This window comes from Thunnus maccoyii, chromosome 5 (assembly GCF_910596095.1).
Source record: "Thunnus maccoyii chromosome 5, fThuMac1.1, whole genome shotgun sequence".
NCBI classification, from domain to species: Eukaryota; Metazoa; Chordata; class Actinopteri; order Scombriformes; family Scombridae; genus Thunnus; species Thunnus maccoyii.
In genome coordinates, this window is record NC_056537.1 from 19,526,989 (window position 1) to 19,552,473 (window position 25,485).

Here is a 25,485-nt window from a genome sequence, read left to right on the forward strand (position 1 = left end):
ATTTGTGCTTTTGTCACTTCAGAGTAACAAACCATCAAGGCCTGTCAGACATCTGTCAGTGGCCACAAAATGCTTTTAAAATTAGTTTGTGGACAAAATATCTTATGTAATACAATTTCGCCTAAGTCTAAGCTACTGTGAGACAGGTATTAGAGACTACAAAGATGGTCTGATGATGTACTGGCTGATGAGATTTGTCTGATTTTTCTTTTCTTTTTGGAAGCATTGAAGGATTTATAAATACATATCAATTTCAGCTGAGGTTGTCCATGGACAATGTTTTACAGTCTAAAAAAATAATACTATTATTTTGCTATCTGGTGTTTTTCCGATGGGTTATTCTTGGTTTATTTAGGATGCTGCGGTGTGTATAAAAGTAAACAATGTTTACAAATCAATACCTAAAAAAGCCTAATATGTTGTCATGTCAGGAACAAAGCCTCTTCCCTGTGGAACCTGAAGAGCAATAGAGGACCATTCAGTGTGCGTTGTCATCATCCAGAGCTATTGAGCTGAACCTAGGAGTCAATACAGGACAAATGGCTTCCATTGTGTTTCAATGGTTCCCAAAAGAATAAGGAAACAATCCACTTGCAGATGATTGCTGTGTCTTCATGTTCCAGCGTGAAGCAAATGCAGACAATTTTTTGGAACCAGCAGTCCACAATACACAGTGTAAAGTCTTTCAGCATCAAGGCTGATAGCAAAGGGTGATACATTTTAAAGGAACAAAAGATGCCACAGGGAAAAAAAATGAGATGGCTGTGGCTAAGTACCTTTTCATCCTAGACAACCATTAAATAGTGTCTTACCACAACATAAGTTTTCTACTGTAGCTGATGTTGTCAACTTCAATAACAAAGAGACAAAAACAGGAAATGTGGTGGTAAGCAGCAGTTTGTACAGAGAATTTTAAATAAATGTTGAGTGATTAAATTTCCATTATGCATCATACAGTAAAACTTAGATTGTAGACTTTGTTATACACCACCGATATCACATCGCATGTGTGTGTGTGTGTGTGTTTTGATAATTGCCATTGATGACATTTGTTTGAAGGATGTGTACCTGTTTAGATGCTACAATAATACTGAGACACTCCAGTGTTTGCTGGCTTAATGATTCATTCATCATTCAGCTCTAAAGAAAAAAACAGACCACTGTTAACATCATCCTCTTGCTCCTCTGTTTACTCCTCCTGTATTCTATTGTTTGTCCTTCACTGGCAGACCTGCTCATGTCTTAACTTATTCTCAAGGTCAAAAAAAAAAATTATTATGGCAAACTGATACTGATGAATTAACCATTATTAATATGGAGTACAGGGACAGAGGGTTGATAGTTTGTAGCTAAACATCAAGTCAATTACTGAGTGAAAACACATCACAAACACTGTTTAAATGTAAAAAGCCGCTGCCAAACATCACATTAAGGATGACATTAAAAACTACTTTACATAGCACAGAGGAGGAGATGACGCACAGCTGGGGACTGTAACTGGCAAACCAGCAGCACGCAAGATTCTGCTACTCCACATAACCTATGCATGGCATTAGCATAACAAGCTAAAGGTTAATTATGAATGAAATAAAGCAAACTCTTGCTATAGGGGAACTTCTCAAAACCTCAAAATGATTCTAGTAAGTCCAACAACCTCTCAGTCAAACTTCAGACCAAAGGGGTGTTACTGTCTAACTTGGGAAACTCAGCTACTGATGAAACAGACACACACACAAAAAAACACACTAAACTGAAATGAATATGTTGTATACTTGACACCTGGAAATTCAGACAGTCACAAGTTTTATAACTTGGGATTTTTGTTTGGGAACAACTACTTGACAATAGGCAGTTTTCACAGAAGATATTTTTGTCTTTAGGGAAAGCACGTGTTACAACAGCTCCACCGTATTTAAGTGTCCCAGTAAGCCGTGATAGTGTCACAGTGAGCCACCATGCACATTACCAGGACCCTGAAACCAAAGCAGCCATCAGTAATTTTATTATCTACACTTGTGCTTTTTAGCGACATGTCAGAATGTCTTCCAAAAAATGGCCTATTAAATCAGCTCAGTACAGCAATGACAAATGTGATTAACTTGACCCACAAAACTGAAATGACCCATGATGTAAAATCAACCATCATGCAATTGCTTGGCCTATTGCTCACTTCAGATTTATTTAATAACAAAATTTGGTATATGGTTTTAGAGAATGTTATCAAAACAGCCACCGTTCTTCAATTATCTGATGCACAGACTACTTGAAATGATGTCTTTCTCAAGCGAATGCCCGTGTAAGGATATAGTGAGCATAGCAAAAACTGTGAGGTGGCTTTGCCTTGCTAACACTAGGAAGGAACGATATACACAACACACTCTGCACCGGATCCAGTGATACAAAATTGCCTGCAAAAAAGTAAAACAACCACCAGGAAGCAATTTGACTGGGAGATGGTGGGGATTCGGCCCTCCCCTCCCCATTGGGTCTCTTTTCATGCCTCTAGCAATTTATTTTCATCTCCAGTGAGAACAAAAATTATCCCACTAATAGATTCATGCTTAGGTTGAACCTTTGGCTGAAACCATAGCTTAGCTTTTAAAATAAGGATGAAACCACAATAATACCCAAAGGAGCCAAAGGGCCAGCTCTGATTTTCCAATCGTTCAGTTCTGAACAGAAAGTGAATTTTTATCAGTCATTCTTGCCTTCTCATGCATGCTGCACAGTTAAGTCCCCAGACTAGTTTGACATTAAATTGGGGATGCACACTTAACATATCTACCTTGACTGATTCATGATAAATAATAATAATCAATATTGGAACCAATTAATGATGCTGTGTAGTTCAATAATATTATAGTCATTTGGTCACTGATGCCTTTCCAAAATTAATAATAAAAAGAATCTTCTGATGTCAAACATGTTAAACGTGGTCAAAGGAGCATAACTTGAGGTGAATGTATGTAAAATGCTTTCTGCAACTCAAAAGCCAGGGCTTCAGCCTGCTTTGAACTCTTTGTTTACAATGTTACGTCTACTTCCTCCTAATGAGGACATCGGATTGTTTGCGCATGCCCACAAACGGCTGTCTGTTCCATAGCCTTTGTTGCTAAGGTTGTTCCGCGGTTTGCTCGGGTTGTCCACTCGCATATTTCAGATCAGATTTGGGCTCGAACATGTACTGATGTGTGCCGAGGGGCAACTTCCAGAATCTGGCCAATTAGAACAGAGTGGGATCATCAGGATTGAGGCCTAAAAAGGCCTGTTTCAGGCAGAGGCTGAACTGAGGGGCTGCATAAAGGGTCAGTATAAGATAAATAGGGGGTATTTTTAACTTATATGAAGATCTACCAGTAGAGCCACAGAATATAAATATAGACCTGGAAATGTGCATGATACGTCTCCTTTGAAAGCTCAAGCGTGGGGAGTATTGTTCTAAGGTCACTAGCCAAAGCGTTTTTAGATTACCAAAACAGCAAACTTGAGGGAAAAAAACATCAGCACAAACAAATAGGGAAAAGTAAACTGCTCAGTTTATTATACTTATTATATGATTTAAATATAAAACTTACACCGATCAATACTAACTCATCTCATTAATATCTAGCCACTGCCAGATGTGAGATGCTAAAACCAGTGGTGGGAGAAAGGCCAGCTGTGGGTGTCAGTCTATGTAAGTGCAAGTTTCCAGGTCATTACAGAAATATCTCTTTATCGTCCATTCCCTGTAACACTGTCAGACCTCCTCTTGCTCCACGATGAGTGAGATCCTCCTCCGTCTGTTAATGAATGTAAAAAAAATGTGTAAGCTGTTTGGTAGAAGGTCCTTGTCTCTCTCCGTGTCTTTCTTCCACCATCCTCTCATCTTGGGCCATTTACCCTCCCCCCCTCTCCACTTCTTGTAGCCTTGGGCTAAAGTGTGAGCATTGCAGTGATTTAGAGGCACACATAAAACTCTGTCATGCGCAGACAGCCCAAGACAGACACAGAAAGACAGAGACAGTGGCAGAGGAGTGCTTGTGTAAGTAAGAAATTGAAAGTGTGGTTGGATGTGTGTGTGTGTGTGTCTGTTTGTGTGTGGTGCCCATACATTATCACAGATCCTTTAACCACCAACAGAGCCTCATTTCCATTTCATTTCAACGTGTCAATCTGCTCAACCAAAGAATCCCCATCATTATCACCATCTGAACTGGAAAAAAAAAAAAAAAAAAAAATCAATTTCCTGAATGCCATCTACATGACTTTATGAAATCATAGCAGGGGGAGAGCTCTTTTTACAGCTCTGCCACATTCCAACGCAGCGACCAGTTAGCTTCACACTCACTTCCCCACGGGAGACATCAAGGAGAGGAGGGAAAGCAAGAAACAGGGGAGAGAAGCATGTATGTAGCTGTGCTGTAAATGGAATGGGAGAGGCTGATTACTTGTCATGGGCGAGAGGCTTGCAGGATGGGGTCAAATGTGTGGTACAGAAATGGAGAAGGGAAGGCATGCTGAAAGAGTGGTGAAGCAAGCAGAAAAAGGTGATGGAGGTAGAGATATGGCAGTGCGGGACGCGGAGAAACAGCAAAGACAGCGGGAGAGGGACGGGACTGGAGAGAGAGAGGACGGGGAGGATTTTCAGTGTAAGCCAGTAGTTGGTCTAAAAATAGTCTTGATGATATACGTCTGAGAGCATTCAAATGAGTGTATGTGTGTGTGCGTGTAAATGTGTGTGTGTGTGTGTGCAAGAGGGAGAGTGAGTGAATGACTGTGCCTAACGGTAGACAGAGTGAATTTATTACATTTTATTTACAAAAGTGCAGATTCTCAAGTCCCTCAGATAAATGATCCCAGGCCTGAGGGGAGTGACTGAGTGAGTGGAAATAAAGGACATGTTGTTGGATCTTGTACAGAAGCCAGTCTTTTTTTTTTTCATTCTCTGGTACTCGGTCAGTTTGTGCAACTGTCACTGTGGTCATATTGAAATCAGCTATTATGCATGATCCCCATCTTCCATATGTTTGTGTTCGTGCGTCGGCCTCCTCATTTTATGTGTGTGTTGCCTATCACAGCAGCATCTCTCATCGCACACTCTCAGCAGAATAAGTAAACGAGCAGGGTGACATGCAGAGCAGCTATCTTCGCTGACAGCCTGGGTGTGTGAGTGACATGATAAGGGTTTTCTCAGGTGGCACTCTAAATACAGGTTACACACATTATAGACCGAGGAGGATGATAGAAGTGGAAAGAGTGAAAAGGAAATCAGGGGGCAGCAGGTCTAGAGAAAAAGAGAGCTGAGTATGGAGAGGATTGGAGAGGGACATCACAGAGAGCTGTGATGTCTCTGTCAGTCATTATTTCAAAAGTTACCGCAGGTAAAATAGACAGTTTTTACTCTTAACGATGATATGGTATTTGTTTGGTGAAATAATTGACATATCCAGTAACTAATTGTCTTTTTCTTCCAGCAGAAGTGTATTTTAAATTTCCAAATGTGATTATCTCATTTTGCAACAAAACTATTTAAACATTCAACTCTCATATTCAAATGAGGGCAAATGACTAAATATTTGTCTTTAATAGACTCCATAATCATGGTGTCCATAATGCCTGAAAGGCAGCAAATGAGAAAAAGAGAAAATTAGTCTTGTAGAGAGAGATAGACAAATAAGTTCTGTCACACAGAATGACAACAATGTAGCGACGGAACAATTTTCACTCACAGAGCAAACTGAAAAATGGTGTTTAGTGGTGAGTTTGTGTATGTGTGTGTGTGTGTGTTTGGGACACAGCCTGCAGTCGAGGTCAGAGTTGTATGTTGGTGCTATAGTAAGCAGACAGGACACACGTGTCCTATCCTCCGCCAACACTCATTAACACTGCGTGGCCCTTTGGACGGCAGTGTTTAGCATTCTATAATGAGTTTCCCTCCGGAGCAGAAGGCTTGAATGTCACTCACAGTCAACTGCAGTTTGAGTTGGGAGGTGGTGATGTGTGTGGGTGGAACAGTGGGCACCATGTTTGTGTCTGGTTTCTGATGAGTGAAGACAAAGTAAACAGACACTAGACGCCGCTTATGAAAATTAGTGCAGGCGAACAGAGAAGAGAAGGCAGAAAGAGAGCATTTATAGAGTATTACGGCTATGTGTTTGGGGACATGTTCTCAGCATGCTCTCTGGACTGATCAAATGCCAGAATAAATGCCACAGACAGTGTGTGTTTTCTCTGGGCATGGCCTTTTAGGCTAGACAGAGTCTATTATTCAATTAAGAGCCATAGAATGCACTGGCCTTAAATAAAACCCTAAATTGGATCCCTGTTTGCAAGCCATGCATAGCACAATGAGAGCGAGTGATATTTTTATTGTATAACCTTAAGCTGATGAGGTTGTACAACACAGCAACCCTATTTTGACATTTTAACAATGCTAATGTAAACACATGGGGTGTGAAACATGTTTGAAAGCCAGTGTGAATATGTAAATGTAAAATAAGTTTTTGAATGGCCTTGCATTTTGATTTACTGGCATAATACCCCAATGATTTGCTGTAGTGTTATTCATAGCAGCTCTTGTTTTTAAAGACAACATAGAACAGCTTTACTTCCTTAAAGTAACAATCCCGAAGATCTTTCATCTCCTTTTCGTTCTCTTTGGCGGCACCTATGGTGATAAGCAGTAATTGCAGGATTGTTTGCGGACCTCACATCTCAGAGATCCAAACAGTGTCGCCTGTGTGATGTCAAGTCATTTGGCACCTGGGAGGCAACGCTAGCAGAGACCAGAAAAAACAGTACGCCACTTCACACACAAGTGAGTTGAAGAGCGACTGTGTTGTGTTAGCTGTCCTCTCTGGCAGACCAACCACCACTGGGTAATGGAAAACTACTGATTTTTCCTGGGAATGTCATCACCAACACCCAGTTTGTATTACTGCAAATGGAAGGGCTTTCATCAGTGGGCCATATGCTCAATCACTATTGTGTAACCTCATTCGGCGATAGATAGTGACTTAACAGACATTTATTTAAATTAAAATCTTTGAGATTATTTCTTTAAGATAGTATAAACTCTGTTGAAACAATCTGTTTGCGCAGGAAGGAACTGTGACAGAAGTGTAAACCAAATTAAGTTAAGGAGAGAAAAGCTGTTTGATCTGTTAAGAGATGCAGAATGGCAAGATAAGCCCTTTTCACAGGAGACGATTTGACTTGTCATAGAAGACAAAGCACAGGTGGACATAATAACATTAACAAGGGCTCTGTTCTATGCCAGCAAGTCATGCCAGTAAGCCAGCATGAACAATACCACGTCCCTGCACTGGGACATCTAAATGGTCCTTTACTTAAAAATGTGTGATATCTTTATTGGTTTCATTTTGTTAACACCCTCTAATGCAGGATGAGGTCACATTAAAGCAAGACTATGTAACTTTTGCTAACCTCTGCTGCTACAAGTGGTAATTACAGGACACTTTCACATTTAATTCTGTTGATATCTGAACAGCGAGGGTATTATTCTAACAGGAGGGAAACACTACTCGAAGGGGAACAGACTTTGACACAAGACCAGGACAAAGAGGAAAGGAAACATATCTCCAAATGAGGTAAAATTACTTTACTTTCAGTTGTACTGTTGTCACATCCTTCAACCGGGCTTAGCTGATCTCATTACCATGACTACCAACATCTGAATCCACAGCAGTTGTGTGTTAAATTTAATTGCTAACAGCTAGTGTTACACTGACTAAGTGACTAGCATCATTGGCTCTCGCTTGGCACATGGTGACAACTCAAGCCATAGCAGGGAGTTAATGAGTTACCCAACATGTGAATATGTCCCATGTAAGATTCACATCATCTTCATACACCACAGAAAATACAAGCTGGTAGCTGGTGGCTAGATATGTAACTTAGCTCTGTTAATAATGATCCAAGTTATATTCTGGCGAGATAATGAGTTAAGTAATTCACAGAAGGGCTGATAAATAAATGAAAACCATTAGGATGCATCTGCAATAAATGTGGATTCTACTGGTAATTGTGACAAATACAAACCTGGTTATGAGAGGTAGTTTGTGTTTTATTTAGTCATTGTTTACACTATAATGAGTCTTTGTTTACACCTGGTTGCCTGGGAACACAGATATGATGGTGCTTTCAGCCAACACAGCTGGAAAGTGGTCATACCCAAACACTTTAGAAAAACAGGCTACCACAGCCCATTTCTGTCATTTTTGAAAAAATGGATGTTAGGGTGGGAGCGGTGCATTATTTTCTAGAATCTAGAAAGAAATCTATCTTTTGGGTCTTTATGAGAAAGAAAGTACTTTTTGCAATTTTTACATATTTTAAAAGTTACAGTTTCACCTTAAATATTCACAGTTTTCCAGGAAGTGAGTTCTCCGGCATAGCTTTTGCCTGAAGAATTACAGAATAAGTTGAGGAATGCGCTGATAACTTCTATCTGTGTATGTGCAGATGTCTCTTTTTCTGCTTAGCTGCATCCTGGTGTTGTATGCCTACTGAAATCCAATACGGGGCAAAGATTGCCAGCAGACTTGGTTCAGAAAGCAAGTCTTTTATTTGACCTCAAAGTGCTTCAGCGCTCTCTTTGAGATGGAAGGATCCAGGAGAAAGAAAGAGTGTGAGAGAAAAAAAAAAAGTTTTATGAGGGATTGGATATGTATGCCTCCCTACTTAAAGTGGGGTCAAGAGTGTGTATCTGTATTCTCGTTAGTGCATGTGGTCAAGCGTGGATTAATTAGCAGTAATGTAATTCACACTGTCGCCTCTCATTACTTTCAGAAGGCACCCGGGCCCCCCCACACACACACACACACACACTGTATTCCTCTTGCCCTCTCTCCCTTCCTTTCTCCCTCTCTCACCTTTCTTTTCCTTCCATCCGTCCCCTTTATGTCACCCCCATCGCTCTCTGCACACTTTCTGCACCACATCAAAAAAAACCACAACCTGCTACTTGTTGTCTCCACCCCTCTCTGCCTCCCTTTCCTTTTACACTGTCACTCTCTCTCACCCTCTCATCACCTCTCATCATATCAGTTTTTCTATCACTGAGCATCACCTTCCCATCATGGACATTCTATATCCTTTTGTCTTCACCCTAAGGGCCCATTAACACCAGCATTTATATCAGCAAAATTTTATTCAATTTCAGTGGAATATCTGCAATCAATAGATCTACTTGGAGCTTTTGCATAGAGTTCAAGTTTAGTGAACTTTGACATGCAAATTTGCACTGTTGGCCTCTTGCAGACTGTCCTGAGTGCTGACATGAGGTAACGGAAAGCCAGAGTCCAAAATTAAATTATTATTATTATTATATTAGCTGTGATGCACAATCCGATTTGATATAATCCTGCTTTTTATTATTATTATATATATATTATTTTTTATACTGTTATGTCGTCAGATATCTTTGTAAAAATCTGTCAAAGTTCCAAAACTTGAGGTGAGGTAAAAATATTCCCTGCAAGTCAAAAGCCCAAGCTTTGAACGCTTTGTTTGCACTTTTACCTCTACTTCCTCCTTGTGATGATGTCGGATTGTTCACACATGCCCAAAAACGGCCATCCATTCCTTAGCCTTTTTTGCTAAGGTTGTTCCATGGGTTGCTCAGGTTGTGCACTTGCATATTTTGGATCGGATCGAACATGTATGGATATATCTGAGAAGTTTGCATTTCAAGTAAAGAGCGAGAAAAAGAAGTGAAATCCTACCACTACGGTTTGTTTACGTTGCCTCCCAAGCCGCCAGAAGTCTGCAGAGGGGCAGCTTCCTGAAGCTGGCAAATCAGATTAGAGTGGGCTCATCGGGACAGGGGCCTTAAAGAGATAGGAGCTAAAATGGCCTGTTTCAGACAGGCTGAACTGAGGGGCTGCAAAAAGGGCCAGTATAAGATAAATAAGACGTTTTTTGAAACGTAAATGATGCAATGATATACCAGTAGAGCCCCAGAATGTAAATATAAAGCTTGAAATGTGCATGATGTGTTCCCTTTAAGAGACTCTGCTGAGTTACAGAAGCTAGCAGAAGTTGTCTGGCAGTTAGCAAGCCAGCTAGCTTGGCAGGCTATTGAGACTGCCTAGCACTAGCATGTTCCCGGCTAGCTACCAAATTATCATCAAGATTGCTAACAACAATAACTCACCAATTTTCCCAACAAGGAATCATTATGTTATCAAGATTTCAGCACCAAATGTCCCGCAAGGACAGGCAGATACATTTTACGTTGGCACTTTCTGATGTGAACATGCACTAATGACTGCTAAAACCTTGTCCTTTCTGCTTTTGGCTCGGCTTTCACCCTTTTATGACCGTAGTCTTTCTCTTGCTCTATCTCTCTATCATTCTCACTAATTCTAGCATACACTTACTCATCCTTTTCACATCATCTGATAGAGCATCTGTGTGTGGGGGTGTGTGTTTGTGTGTGTGTGTGTGAGAGAGAGAGAGAGAGAGAGAGAGAGAGAGAGAGAAAGAGGGTGAAAGGCATGTCAAGGTTGAGTGAAAGCTATCTGTTTCTATTAGCTGTTATTCATCAGAGAAAAATTACAGGCTCATAATAGATGCATAATACATGGATAATGTAATATTACATAATGAATTAATTTATCAAAGACAGACAACAAATGGTTAGCAGAGAGTGAGTTGTGTGTCTGTGGATGAATATCAGCCTTTGTTTTGGACCTTGACTACATCAGTGCCTGTTCTCTGATCTGATCCAATCCAACCGCTGTGTAACATTCAAGGCAACAATAATTGGCCCATGTGAAAACCTCCTGTCAGTTACAAGGACATCAGTAAAATGAGAGTGATACATGGAGAAAAATCTCCCTTCGTGCTTCTTGTCTCTTAATGTTGTATAATGAGACACGAAGAGGATCCCCCTCTATCAGCCTCATGCATTATTTCACCTTCATTAGGACGTTAGTCGGAGAACAGTATCAGGCCGAAGAGAGGTATCAGAAGGAACAGGGCTAAATTAGCGAATAAGAAAAAGAGATCTACAGGATGGCACAAATTAGGAGTGACATACTGTGCTTTTTCTTGTCAATGTCTCATAAGATTTTAGAACAAAGGGAAGTCATTCAAATGAGTGGTGCATTCAAAAGACAAACAATAGCGTTCAAAATGTTCCGCCAGACTGATCGATGGTCTGCCAAACATCAGTCACTGCTCTTTTTTGACGCAGTGTTCCTGTGTGTGTTCGTCCTTTCTGATGGTTGAGGTAGACTAAGGACATGTATGTGAGAGACACTGTAAAAGCAAGTCCAACAATAAGTCATGATTGATTTTGTCCCCTGCCAGTTGGAGGAAGAGACAAACACATTCCCCACAGGGCCTAGTGAGATAGATTGTGTACCAAGAATGCCATTGTCACTGAAAAGCACATTTTCCCTGACAAGGCAGCGCTATTTCTCCTCCCCTTCTCCTCCTTTCTCACAATGACAAATACTCTTAGCCTGATAGATGGTATTGTTTCCAATCACACATCTCTCTTTTCTCTTTGTTTCTCCTACCAAACACACACAAACACATACTGTATAAGCAAGCGGGTGTTAACAGTGAGTCTACATACCTCTTGTAATGTTTATCAAAGTCAACAGGGATGAAATTTAAGCTCAACTGAACAGAACCTGATACACCTACAGAGGCCTTATGTTAAAAGATTGTAAAGTCCTTTGTTTTGTAAAATACAATGTGTGTTGATGTAAAATACCTGACAGTCTTGACACAGGGAAAAACGCAAGAAAACGGTTATACAAGCGAGGTATTCCAAGGATGTTTCATCAAGCTCCAAGTGAAAGTGCGTCATAGTAAATATCAATGTCAACAGTGTTTTTTTCAATTAAAAGTTTTGGCATAACTTGTGTAATGTAATGTTCATTGGAGTATTTTGTAAATTCACTGTCCTAATTTAGCAAAAAAAATGAGATTTCTGTGAGAATAGCACAACAATTAAACTTTCAAACAAACAAAAGAGAAGCATGCAGCAGAACTGTAAGGTATTCAGCCTGAGTGAGTTCCCTCAGGCTGGTGTGGTTAGAACAAAAGCTGTGTGGCCCAATGGAGCCACATTGTCACCATGCAGGATGCTTGCTGTGTTTTCTCATCTGCCAGTCAGCTCCTGTTGATTACAGCTGGCTGCCAGGAAGGGGAGAATTAATCAGTGCTGTCAGATCACTATGCAGATCATCTGATCAGGCACAGGAAGACATTCACTGACACACAATTTATGCAGAATATGCACAGAAAATCCATCTATTATATTGCTAGATACGATATGCCTCTTTGGAAAGTTGCTTAACCTTCACAAAGTTGCCTTCTGTCGCCAAGTGGTGTGTTGACTGAAGCTTAGACAACAACCGAGAAAGTGCAGAGCTATCTTTGTCAACGTCTGCAGCAAAGAGTTCTTCTGGGAAATGGTTTATTGTGAGTAAATTACATTCATTTCACTAATTTGTGTTTAATTGAAGTGCCTGCTTTGCATGGACTATTTTGAATGGGAAATCTAAAACTATCTATAAACCATCTCAATCACTAGGCCAGATTACTGACAAAGTGGGCAACTGCTGCTCATCTCCAAGGGCCCTGGGACCCCTGGAGGTCCAGGGTTGTGTTGGAGTGTTGCAAGCTACAGATTTTTGACTGACACTGATTACTGGCTTATGAAATGACTCCCTCTGGTTTTAGCTGTGTGAGCTGGCCTTGACAGCACATAGAAAAAATAAAAAGAAAAGAAGGAAAAAAAACAGGCAGAGGGTCATTCTGCATTGACTGATATAAGACATGATCTACATCAACAACTTTGTCTCCAAGAAATTCTGTCTATATAGTAATAATGAGTTTTGCCAAATATGTTTTTAGGGAAATTTAATCACTCAGGGGTTTATGTTCAGTGGCGTTGCATTTTTATATTGTTTAGGAATGTGGTCAAGGTAGATGGCTGGAACACAAATTGCCTTGATACCGGAGACCGAGATTTGCATCTTGAGTCCCGTGGTGCGGTTGGGCTTAGGTAACAATTGTACTAAATAAATTACTTAAAGCACAAGACGCAACATGTTTCAATATTTTACTGAAACATGTTGTGTCTTGTGCTTCAAGCAGTTTTTGACTTTTTAAATTTTTAAAGCCCCCCTCCACTCAGAAATATGTTTTTCTTCTTGTTCCTACAGCTGGATGTTTGTACAGTGGCCGACAAGGGCAAACACACTGCAACTTAAAAAAAAACATGCAAATAGACAAGACAAAGCAAATTAAGGAAACATCATCATCAATTTCACAATACATGCGCATCATTTAGAAAACGCACTGCAAATACCACAACACAATGTAAGTATTTCCAGGGGACACTTAAGAGTGATGAACACATCAATAACTCATAAGCAAAACGTTGTTAAAACACAAACAGTACGTAGTAACGTAGACAATGACCTACAATCTTAATTTCACCAAAACAAGCCGTCCTCTGACATGGACAAATGACATTGTTCTCTATGTACAGCCGGCTGTGAGGCAAGTGTGCAGGGACCCTCTAAAAAGTGCAACAACAAAAATAGATACTTCAAACAATACTGAATAACCCCTAACCCTTTTTTCCCAAACTAAGTGTTGTAGTATAACCAACAGCAGACCATTGATGTGTGAAGTGGTTTTGGAGACACTACACTGTATAAGAGTGAAGTTATTGAATAAGTAGGTTAAGGTGGTCTTAAATTTTGAGGTGATGCCTAGTTACATGAGAAATATCTCCCGACAGGATTCACTAATTTAAATATTTTTAAATTATGGGTCCCTCCTTGTGAGATTATCAATATTTTTCCAGATCAATTTATTGTAACCTTTTGACTCATTCATTATATTAAGATAAAAACAAGATTTAGCTAATCTCAGTTCTTGAATAACTTTGTTCTTCAAACCTTTATAAATCAGCATATCAGTGTCTCTTTCAGATTTCATTACTTTCCTTAGTGCTGGATCTCTTGACTTCATCAGTTTCCACAGGTTTTCATTGAACCAGGGTAGATTATTTTTATTTTTAAATTTTCGAGACCCTCACAGTAAATCTTTCCCTAACAGAGTCATTTCTACAAAATAAATGTGTTACAGCCATACTCCAGAGCATCTGCAGATAGTACAATAGATTGATAGAATAGATAGATCAACAACAGATAGTACAATCAAATTATAACTTTTGGTCATTCTTTCTTGTTTATTAGTAAATATATCTAATTGTGTACCAGAGTTTAGTAATCCTTGTTGAGCCCTTTACTAATTGTTCTAGGTGGAATTTCTCTGTAATCATTTTTATTTTCTTTCTTTAACTTATCATCCCAGTTGACATTAAAATCACCCATAACAATTCATTCTTTGTTGTGGTGGCACTGACATATTCTAGAGTGTTAACTGCTTTGAACACAGCACTTTCACATTTTATGCCTTTTTTCACATATATAAGCAAGCAAGCCTCTTGGGATTGAAAAGTACAATAGGCTGACAGTTGTATATCCAGCATCAAAATTACACAAGATGCATAAACAGTTTCATTAGAAAACTGGAGTCTTGTGATGTCAACCATGTCTCCTAGAAATTATGTTTATATACTTCTAATTTGCAACAGAAAATGGGTTTTGGGAAAAACATAATGGAAAATTATGTTTTTTTAATCAACATAATTAGGAAATGCTTTTAATGAATGCCAAGTCGCAAAATATGGATACTGAACGTATCTGCAAAATGTATTAATTTGTTTACTCACCAATATTCTCTAGTGTGTTGTAATACAATATGCTCATAGCAACTGAAGCATGATCCATGTCTTTTTTTATGGTCCTGTTTAGGCACTAAAATCACTTAGTTAAAGTTATGAGAAGACTGTCATGTTTTAAGATGTGTATAAAATATTCTAAAAGTTAAAATAATTAAAATGGCATCTACTCCTCCCTCTTTAAAAATTCCACATTCAATGAATATACAATTATTTTTAATTTCAAAAGTTTAATTGCTGGATACAAGATGTCTCCCACTTCACTGTAAAGTTTATTCTCAGTGTTTGTGCACTGAAGGCTTCAAGTTTCCACATTACATTTATGTAAGTGGAGTATTGGACCAGGATTGGCTTCCAAACCAAACCAAACCAAACCATGTTTGTAGGCCCACCCATTAAAATCAGATTTTCAGTGAGAACAGAGAAATGTTCCACTTGTCAAACTCTGCACTAACATCATTCTGCACAGTGAAGCTCAAACATACGGTGGCCAACAAGGGCAAACGTGCTGCAACTTAAGAAAATGCCTGCAAATAGACAAAACAAATGCAAATTAAGAAAACATCTTCATCAATTTGACAATACATACGCAGCATATAGGGAACGCGTTGCACATACCACAACACAACGGAAGTGTTTCCAGCTGTACATAGAGACAAATGTTATTTGTCCATCTCAAAGAACAGCTCATTTTGATGAAAGTAAGGTTGTAGCTCATTGTCTACCTTACTAAGGTAGGAAAGAGGCGTCATTTGTGTCCTCTGGAAACATTTCTATTGTCGCTTCTGTAATGTGTTGTGGTATTTTCAGCGTATTTTCTAAATGCTGCATGTGTTGTCAAATTGAGGAAGATGTTTTCTTTATTTGCTTGTGTTTTGTCTATTTGTGCGTGTTTTCATAAGTTGCAGTGCGTTTGCCCTTGTTGGCCACCATATCGTGGTAAAGTGTAAAAGAAAAGTAAAAATTTCAAACCTGGGTAATAACCGTGGCATGGCTAGCTAAATGTGTAATCATTAATACCTAAATGTTATAGTTTTACTTTTATAATAATAACTATTTGCCTTTCTGTTATGTCAGAAGTGACTCTCATCTATTACAATAAACTGTCTTTGTCATCCTATATGCTGTCCTCTTTGTCTTTCCGTTGCCACCACACATGCTTTTCGCACTTTTTTGGCCATCTTGGTCAAGGTTGCAGAGCTCTCTGCTATGTTGTCTTTCATCATATCAATCTGCTGTAAACAAAGTCCTTGAGAAAACCTTGAAAGTAAATGAGAAAATGCATTAAAGGAAGCACAATGGCAAGAGCTGAATGAGTAAAAATTGTAGGAAATACATTTTACCTGTATTTGATTTGATCTATTATGTTATGTATAATATATGTGACTTACATAATAGTGTTGTTGATTGTTAATTGTTAAACTAACCTGTACACATATAACATCCAACTGAAGAAGGAGACTTTGTAATCGCTGAGAAATTACTTGTGCCTAATTAACTTCCTTATTTGTCTTCCTCTACAGCTGCTTCGCTGACACCTCCTTGGAGATAAGTTAAGAGTAAAACAGACATAGGAAGAAAACTTTAAAACTGGAAGGTATCTTTATTTTACCTAAACATTTCCACTTTATTCTACTTTATAATGCTACTCCACTACATATGAGAGAGACGTATTTTACTTTTAGCTCCACTACTTGTATCTGACAGCTATAGCTAGTTTACTTTAAAGATCAAGCTTCTACACATGAAAAATATGAGTTTATAAATCATAATAATCTCTGACAGAGGTTTTCTTCTGTGCAATGAGCACTTTTACTTTTGATACTTTAAGGTGTAACTTCACTCAAAGGTCTGAGCCTAACTCCACCCACATAACCTTGAAAAATGTTAAAATGTGGGCAAGGGGCTAAGAGGGGGGAGTGGGGCTGGCCAGAGAAAAATGACAATAATGATAATAATGAGAGGAAGACAAACAGTGCAATGACATTTAAACAAGCCATAAGTAATTTTTAAATAAACCTGTCTGTGCTTAACTTGGTTTATTTTCACCTGCAGACAGTTTTAGCTTCAGGAGCTAAAAGCAGCTAACAGCAGCACTGACCTGCTGGAGGAAATTTCTCAGTCTGTGACTGTCCGAGGTAGGAAACACTGCCGGCAGCCACAAAAACAATAGAAATCCTCTTTGCATTTCGTCCTGTAGCTCTGTAACTCTCCGGCTGTCCGTTCCTGCAGTTATCAGGTGGTAAAATCTTGTTTTAAAATGTTTAATTGCGGTGTAACTGGAGCTCCACCGTTATTGAACCTGTCTGCTGAGGAGCTGACCCACTGTCCACTACTGCTCCGTATGATTGGGGGTTACACAGTCCCAATTGTAAATAGGCAACTATACTGTAAACCAGGTGCAGGACGTGCTAACATTGTCCTCCCCCCACCCCCTAAAGTGGATGCGTCCATCCATATGATGTCAGAGGTCAAGTAGGAAATAATCAAATCAAGACTGAAAGAGTGAAGTTTGAATCTAAAATAACACTAGCATGTACAAATGGATAAAGGTTCCAAAAAGCGAAAAGGTGGAGCAGAAAAGGTCAGAGAGAAAAAAAAAATCTTGTGACTGATACCGCAAAATGTTTTAAGTTAACAAATTTATTCAAAATGTCGATGCCACTGCCATGCAAAATCCAGTTACAATTAGCATGCCTAGCTGCATTGATAATATTAACAGTCTACTGCCAAATGAAGAGGAGGAGGAAAGAGTCTGAACAGGTGAGCAGGCTGATTCCAGTGGAGAGCCACTGCCGAGGACAAGCTAAAGGTGCATGACACCCCAAAACAGGTGAACGTTAACTCACATAGTGACAGAGTTAACAGCGGAGCTCCGGACTTGATCCTCTCCATTACGCAAATGGCATACAAACACAGCTTTTCAACTGTAAAATTCATCAAGAATAGATTACAGAGCACTACATCTTGAAGTGTTCATGCTTATGGCTATGAAAAAAGACATTTTAATGGCTTTGAACACTGCTGGAATAACGTTATCGCCAGGATGGCAGAGAAGAGCACACTGAAGGTAGGACATGCTATTTGATTCTATCCGCTGCTTAAGGCTGCTGTGCTGTGCTATTTCTTTAAAAGATATCAGTTGATTATCACACTGGGTCAGCTCCAACAGGGTGCAGACATGCTGCTTGTCACAGCCAGACAATAGCAGTGAATGAACATTTAAATAGTGTCTGTGGCATGAAATCCTGACTGTTAAGCCTGATGTGTAAATTGCATCAGCTGCAAACACAATGTCAGATGATTGACTATAAATAGCTCTCACATATCCAGATCATCACAGGAAAGCTTTTGTCCAGTGTGAAAATTAAGTTTTTCTGCTATTTTGTTTTATGAAGACAGCATTGCATTTTGTCATAGACTACATTCATGACATATGATTATGTCATATTTGTTTTATTTGTGAAGTTACAGATTGTAGCATAAGTGCATCAAGATTTGGGTTGCCCATATCAATTGTAAAACAAGCAAAATACTAAGTGCGGTTAATGGGGTGCCGACTTTTCCTCTAGGCTATTTATTTATGACATTATTTTATGAAACCCTATAAGTACGCCTGTTGTTAGAGTGCCAACTTGATGTCTATTACTTAGCCTATATTTTATAAATAGCCTGTTATTGCTTTATGCAACTCATAAGTGCTTATGTTGGGGAAAAATGGGCCCAGTCCAGACGAAAATTGCCAGGGCTTAATTTTGTTCCAGGTCTGACCCTTTTTGAAAGAAAGAAACTTGAAAATCTGTTTTTCTTATAACACACTTATCCTTCATTCTGATTGGCTGTATTAGCGGGACATACGTGACCATTGCCCGGTTGTAGTCATGGCCACATCAGCTGGGACCCCACACATACTCGACTCCAGAAGTGTAGGCAGAAATCACAGTGAAGGTGGGCACAGAGAAAATCAGGTGGGCCTTGCCTGTGCAAGACCAATAAGATACAATAGGTTCTGAAACGCTTATATTAACCAAAATAGACCATTATACTAGCCTTATACATCATCAGAGGAAATGCTACAGGCACCAAGAGGAACATTAACGGCATTGCATAGCCTGGCACGGCGGCCATTTATTCACACACACACACACACCAGCACCAACGTGCTCAGTAACGTTAAAAATGACACCAGAACATATACTGGCACAGCGGCCACACAAACCACACACATTGCACACACACACACACACACACACACACAGATGGCAGATGAAGCAACATCAGCGTTTTTGTACATCGAACAAAACTAGACCCAATAAACAATATTTAAAAAGGCAATAGGCTAATACAGCCCGAAATTGTAAATTAGCTTACTTTTGATGATGTATGATGGCTTGGTGTTGAACACTGAAATTATTTCATCATAGTCCAACGCTCTCAGTCAGTTCTCTTTCAAAGGAGAGCATGGACAAAGAGTTCAGTCTGTATGTCATCACTGATGCCCTAATGGCAGTTTTTATCCGACTGACAGTTGAAAAGAGTGTTTCAAGAGTAACGTTACAGCTTGTTGCTGCTGCTGACGGGGAAAGTGTTAGTTACTACTTGGCACTTGTTGAGAAGAAACTGGTACAGGAGGAGTAGGTGTCTGGGTTGAGAATGATGGTTGAACTTGAAGTGCATTCTCTTCCTCCTGCTCCCCACGACGTCTTTTTGTGAGTGCTTTGTTTCGCAATGTTTTTTATCTTAATCTACATTAAAAGCAGCTAGCTAGCAAACAGTAGGCTACTGTTTCTCTAGGCAATGCGCGGGCTGTACACTAAGTGAGCAACGTTTTTTTCCCCCCGCGTGGCGAAGTCATGACCCGCCCTACTGTGCCTCTGATTGGCTTACCCTGATATTCTTACCCTACCTCTAACCAATCTCTCTCCTCATACCTAACCATAACCAACCCAACCAACAAAGGCAATGAGTACTAGCCAATCAGAGAGGAGGAGCTGCTCGCTGCTCGCAATCTGGCATTTGCAAAATGCACTGCCACTCAAAAAATCTGACCTAGATAATAGTGACTTAGTATCTCACAATAATGACTTAGTATCTCAAAATAATGAGTTAGTGGCAGAACACTCGCAGATGGCGATGTTCAGTCATTTTCAAGCTAATTCTTGAACTGAAAAACATAATAAATGGGGGAAGATGAAATAAGAATGAATCATAGGATGGAATGGTCTTTAGTTGATTTAATTGATTGAGATACATTTTATTCATTATTATGAGATACTAAGTCATTATTATGAGATACTAAGTCATTATTTTGAGATACTAAGTCATTATTATGAGATAGTTTCTCATTATAATGACTTACAGGATTTTTTTTTTCATCACAGTGGCAGAAATGGGCTTCTATAAATACCCTTATTGGTCAGGTGTTTATTTTACAGCTTAGCATCACTCACTGCTCAATGCTCCACCATAACTTCCGGCTGGTCTATCGGCATAAACAGGCCACAGTAAGAATGCACGTCAAGTCATTTTTAGACACTGTCCACACATGGTGAACATTTCAGTTCTGTGCTGTTGTATTGATTTATCACAAGTGTTGTTTCAATTAGGGATTTTGGCATTTGTTTTTTTTCTGGACAATAAACTAATAAAATTGGGCAACAGATAATTGATGCTTGATTATAACAATAATACCTGTATAATTATTTGTCCTGTTTCACTGTTGTTTTGACAGGAAAGTGGAGCTTTTTAACTAATAGCCATTGTACCAGTCAGAAACTTCTCCTAACAGCTCGTCCTTTATTATCATGAGACTACAAGACACTTTCATTACACCACTTTGTAGACATGTTTCAGTTTTTTTTCTGCTACATTCACAACCAGCACTATGCAGAATAAACTTATCAACTTAGTGTGAGTTGAATTTTTACAATGGCATCATGCTTCACTCTTCCTTGAAGTTCATGGTTAAATAATATAAATTAACACACATTTCTGTATCATTTCAGGGGTGCCTGCATCCCCAACAGCTGTGCCATATGCAAAGAAGTGCCACACACAGCTGGTAAGGCAAAGAAAAAAGATCTTCAATCAAAGAAAGTTGTTGCGTTGACCAAAGAAAGGGACTCCCTTTTGAAGCAGCTGTCAGAATTCAAATATTCAATTTACAGTTACATTATCAGTAACTAATACTTATGCGCAATTAAACTTGAACTATATCATAAGGCCAGCTCAGCCAGGGTTTACATGCCTATTTGTGAGAGGGAACAGTTTACTTGTGAAAATATATTGTTTTTATTTACTTTTACAGCACACACAGGCATTCAGGACCTAACTTGCAAACACACAAAAAGTCACATTGAAACGTGCATACTTACTAAGCCCTTTTCACATGACCTGTTTTTCTTTTTACCACACACTCTTCTTTCTCTGTTTGTTTTTATGAGGTCTTAACTGTAATTTTGTCGTCCATGTGTCACAGTTCTACTATTTGTTCTTTCTCTGCATTAGACAAGAAGAAAAGCAGTGCTGGGGCAGATCTTGGCTTTTCAGCTGACATAAGCAACTCAGAGTTATCTGACTCATCAGAGACATTCAAGCTGGTCTCATCTTCCTCCTCAACATTGTCTTTCTTGTCTTCATCCTCTTCATCCTCCTCCACTTCATCATCTGAAGATTAGAGAAAGGATGTCAGTAAACGCAGTAAGGACAAGAAAAAAAAAGAAGACAGTAAAAGCAAAGAAGAGGAAAAAAGAGAAGAGAGGGAAAGAAAGATGCTGTAAGGAAAATCTGTAAAACCTGTTTATCCGCTTGACCAGTAATTGTAAAAACATACTATATGAGCATGTTAAACCATCTATTCTTGATCTACGTTTACCCCTTGTTCTGAAAATAGTAATTTCTATGTTTAACAATATGCTACTATAACTTTACAATAAGCTGATAATACACTATCACATTTTACAAAGTCAATTTTGACATCCTAATGGAAAACATAGTTTACATTTGTCAGAAATGAAGATTACACTAACATGACAAGAGTAGTACAAGGATCTCCAAGTTTTCCAAGTAAAAACGTAATGTAATGTCTTGTCCCCCTGTAATTGAGAGAAAGTAAAAGGTAGGGCAGCATGCTGGTTTGGCATTTGTATGGATTTTTCTTTTTCCTAAGCAGGAAGAAATTACACTGTGTGTCATAATGTTGCACAGATCCCAAAACAAAATACCAAAACATTTAGAGAAGGTCTGCTGCACCCAAAGGACATTAAGAGGTTCACTCACTGCTGCTGTGTTCCAATTTTTATTGTGATGCAAGGTCAGTTTTTGTTCAGCAATGCAGGAATATTGGGTGTTAATTGTTGAAAAATAACTTTTTAACAGTTGTCATCAACAGTTGTGGAGAATGTTTATAAGAATACTGATGCTGCTCAGAAGAGATTGTGAATTTTTTTGTTTCTCCATTGTTGCAAAATCTTTTGTCACATCTTAGCATCCTTTGACTGTATATTGGTTTCCAATTGAATAGTCTACAACAGACTTTGTACATGAATAGTAATTTATACATTTACATGTCCTTAGTAACAGGTGTTAACGAACCAATTATTAACCATTAACCAAGTGTTACAAATATCTGGTCCATATGTTTACATAATGTGTATAGATGTTTTAGAGACAATTTCTTAAAGGTTTACAAATCATTTGGTAATCATTAACAAATATTTAATATTGTAATAAAATGTTACAATGTGTGGAACTGCTAATAGTTTACTAATGTAATCAGAATCTTATTGTCTCTTATCAGCTATGATATATAATATATAATTTATAAACTAGTGATAAAATAATTACAGTATAGCATTACTAATTAGTAAACATTATTAATTATTCATTGTTTCATAACAGTAAAATAATGATGAACTAAATTAACTATCAATACACCATTTATTAATGACGGTTATTATAATATGTATATATTATGTGTGTGTGTGTATATATATATATACATTTATGTATTTTTCTCTCTAAGGTATGAGTGTGACTGTGGCTAACAGTTGAAACCTCTGATCATGACATCATGGTTGCTTTTAGCCCCAAAGTCTAAATTGTTGTATAGAGCAGCTAAGAAAGGGCTATAGGGGCTATAGATTCTGCTAATGACACACTTTGTTGATGGACGTTTTGTGAGTCAATTTAATGAAATCATTTTAATGCATGCTGGCAATTTCATTATAATCAAGCCATACAATTTCACAGTATTTAGTTAGATTAATATCATTACAGCACTTAATGGGTTATATTGGTCACACAAAATAAAGTGTAGTATTTATCAGAGGATGCTAACACAAGGACCTCTGCCTCTCCAAACCACCATATCCATTATCCTGCCACATTTTCTCCAAACCCCAGCTAAATATGGAATATCATTTTTCTTGTTGAAGAAATGTCATGGGAGCATGCCTTTCCATTCTCTGCCACTCCTGGCTTAATTAGAGTTCTGTAATTACTGGAACTGTAATTTCTGGGTTGAGGAGATGGGATGTGTAGTGTGGGTTGCAGAGGAAATCCTCTGAGCTTTCATGCAAAGCAATGCTAGATACTTTCTCTGCACTGCAATCATGTAGAAAGGCTCCCAACAGTCTAATCTTTAAGTGAAGATAAATTGACGTTGGTTTGTCCCATTATCTAGGCTTATTTTACCATTTTTAATCAATTTTAATCAATAAAGGTGCTGACATATATAATAACTCACCAGTTTGACCTGCAGCACACATCCTGATCATAGAGTCAGGCCGTTATCTGCCTGAAACACTGGTACTTGGCTTGGATCCAGCCACGCAGATGGGACCAGGTAGAACGGTTTTTGATGCGTTATTTTAAGTGCCGAGAGAGGAGTAGGCCAACTCCAGTAAGATAAGCCGATTGTGTATTGTGCTGTCGGGCTGACGATGATGCAATCTTAGGCAGTGAACTCTCCCTCCGTTTTTTTAATTTCCCTCAAGCATCTGTTTCTAAATGGGGGTTTTATCCTTTAAAGCTGAGGCATGTTGTAACCTTCAGCTGTTTTATTCTTTTCTAAGCACTAAGCAGGATAGCCAGAGGGAACAAACTGCTGCCAGGACACTGTACACTCTTCAATATGGGTAATTACCGCCACAATCAGTTCAGCCCATTACTAACTCTGCGCTCAATAGCGAAAGGGAGGAACTTCAGTGAAAACAACAAATTCACTCAGTCAAATGTCATCTATTGAAACATGCACAAATACTGTACATGCATGTGGATTTACAAATCTGCGCCAATATATACTACATGCATATCATATTACTGTTGGCACCGTATGTAGTAGACTCCGTTTCAATTTAAATTATTCAAATCCAGCATTTTTTTTTCTTAGTAGGCTTGTGAATGCATTGCTCTAAGCTCTTTTCCCACATCCGTTTTTCTGATTTAGATTTGAAAGCCCTTGCAGATGTTGTAAATTTACAGACAGATGTACAAGTCCACTCTCTCTGTCTCTCGCTCTCTCTCTCACTCACTCTAAGTGTATTACATGTTGACAGCTCTTTGAACTACAGGGTTTCATATTTGTGAGCTATTCAAGCAAGCTAAAAGTGATGTGAATCTACTTCACAGAGAGAGAGAGAGAAAATGTGCTCTGACTGTAAATTGACAGGAGTTTTCCGATCCCTACCATTAACATGTTTTTCTTTTCTTGTCTATTAACTGGCAATTTCAAGTCCTGAAGGGGTTTACAAATGAAATTGAGTGAACCAACTGAGTTGATGTCAAGCTATGTTTCATGTGATTTTTTATTTTCATTCAAAATGTGTCTGGTATCAAGATCTATTCAGATTGTGTCTAGATCCGGTTGGGACAAATTACAATTTCTATCATGCATCATAAGACTGTGGCGCAACTCAAGCAATTAAATTTGCTCATCTGATTTCTTTTTTTCTGTAGGAAATTGCAATCACTCCTGAAAAGAAAACACGTTTGCACTCAACCCTACATTTAGAAAGTAGATTGCTATGTCTCCATTTGGCAAATTGCCTCTGGCACAGGCTTCAGAAGCTTGTCTGAGGTGTTTGACACAGGTAATCTGACTGTGTTCACTTCCCTTCACTTTACTTTAATACTTTCATCATGCCATATACCACATAAGTATCTAAGTGGTCCTTCGGCATGGTTAGAGATGCATTAACATGCCAATATACATTTCTCTCTGACCACTGCACGTGAAACCAGTTGCATTTCAGGGCACAGTCTGACCAGACCTGTTGAATCAAGAGATAGACACTATATTGTACTTCATCGCAGAGTATAATCACAGATCATTGACCGTGGTCTTACTATTAACAGAAACAACTGAGGAACAAAACAAATTGCTCTGCTAGAAAAGTTTTAAGAATATAAAGCTTTGCCTATCCAGAGAGAGCTCCTGTTCCCTCTTCTGTCTGACTACTTCCACAGTCAGTGGCAGAGCTCTGGACAAGGTCCTGCCTTCCCGAGTCATCCCACACACTTCCCACACCTTGATTTTTGCTTCTGAATAAACAGAACTTGCACTTGTGGCCTGGCAATACCTGTCTGCTGATTCAGAGGTTACCTGGGTTTACCTCTTTAGCTTGACAGCTTCCTCTGCCAGCAGGTGGACACCAGACAGACACTGATGAGGATATGGGCAAAGGTTTTAGCAACCTTTCAGA

At 38.9% G+C, this 25,485-nt stretch overlaps 1 protein-coding gene and 1 long non-coding RNA gene across 21 annotated transcripts in view; one reads left to right on the forward strand and one right to left on the reverse strand.

Annotated features, from left to right (window-relative positions):
• lrrc4.2 (leucine rich repeat containing 4.2) overlaps positions 1-19,627 on the reverse strand; it is a 52,159-nt gene extending 32,532 nt beyond the window's left edge. For 16 of the 20 annotated variants that reach the window (XM_042410673.1, XM_042410669.1, XM_042410662.1 and 13 more), the window contains exon 1: positions 19,154-19,627. The gene's annotated coding sequence lies outside the window, so the exon portion shown is untranslated. Of the gene's footprint in view, positions 1-401; positions 421-18,640; positions 18,762-19,153 lie in introns of those variants that run through there. The other 4 variants (XM_042410668.1, XM_042410667.1, XM_042410655.1 and 1 more) reach the window with 4 other exon arrangements.
• Positions 19,628-20,093: 466 nt separating this feature from the next.
• Positions 20,094-21,373, forward strand: LOC121897822. Its single transcript, XR_006096294.1, has 3 exons — positions 20,094-20,286; positions 20,788-20,843; positions 21,290-21,373. It is a non-coding gene; the product is annotated as an uncharacterized LOC121897822 (long non-coding RNA).
• Positions 21,374-25,485: the final 4,112 nt, after the last annotated feature.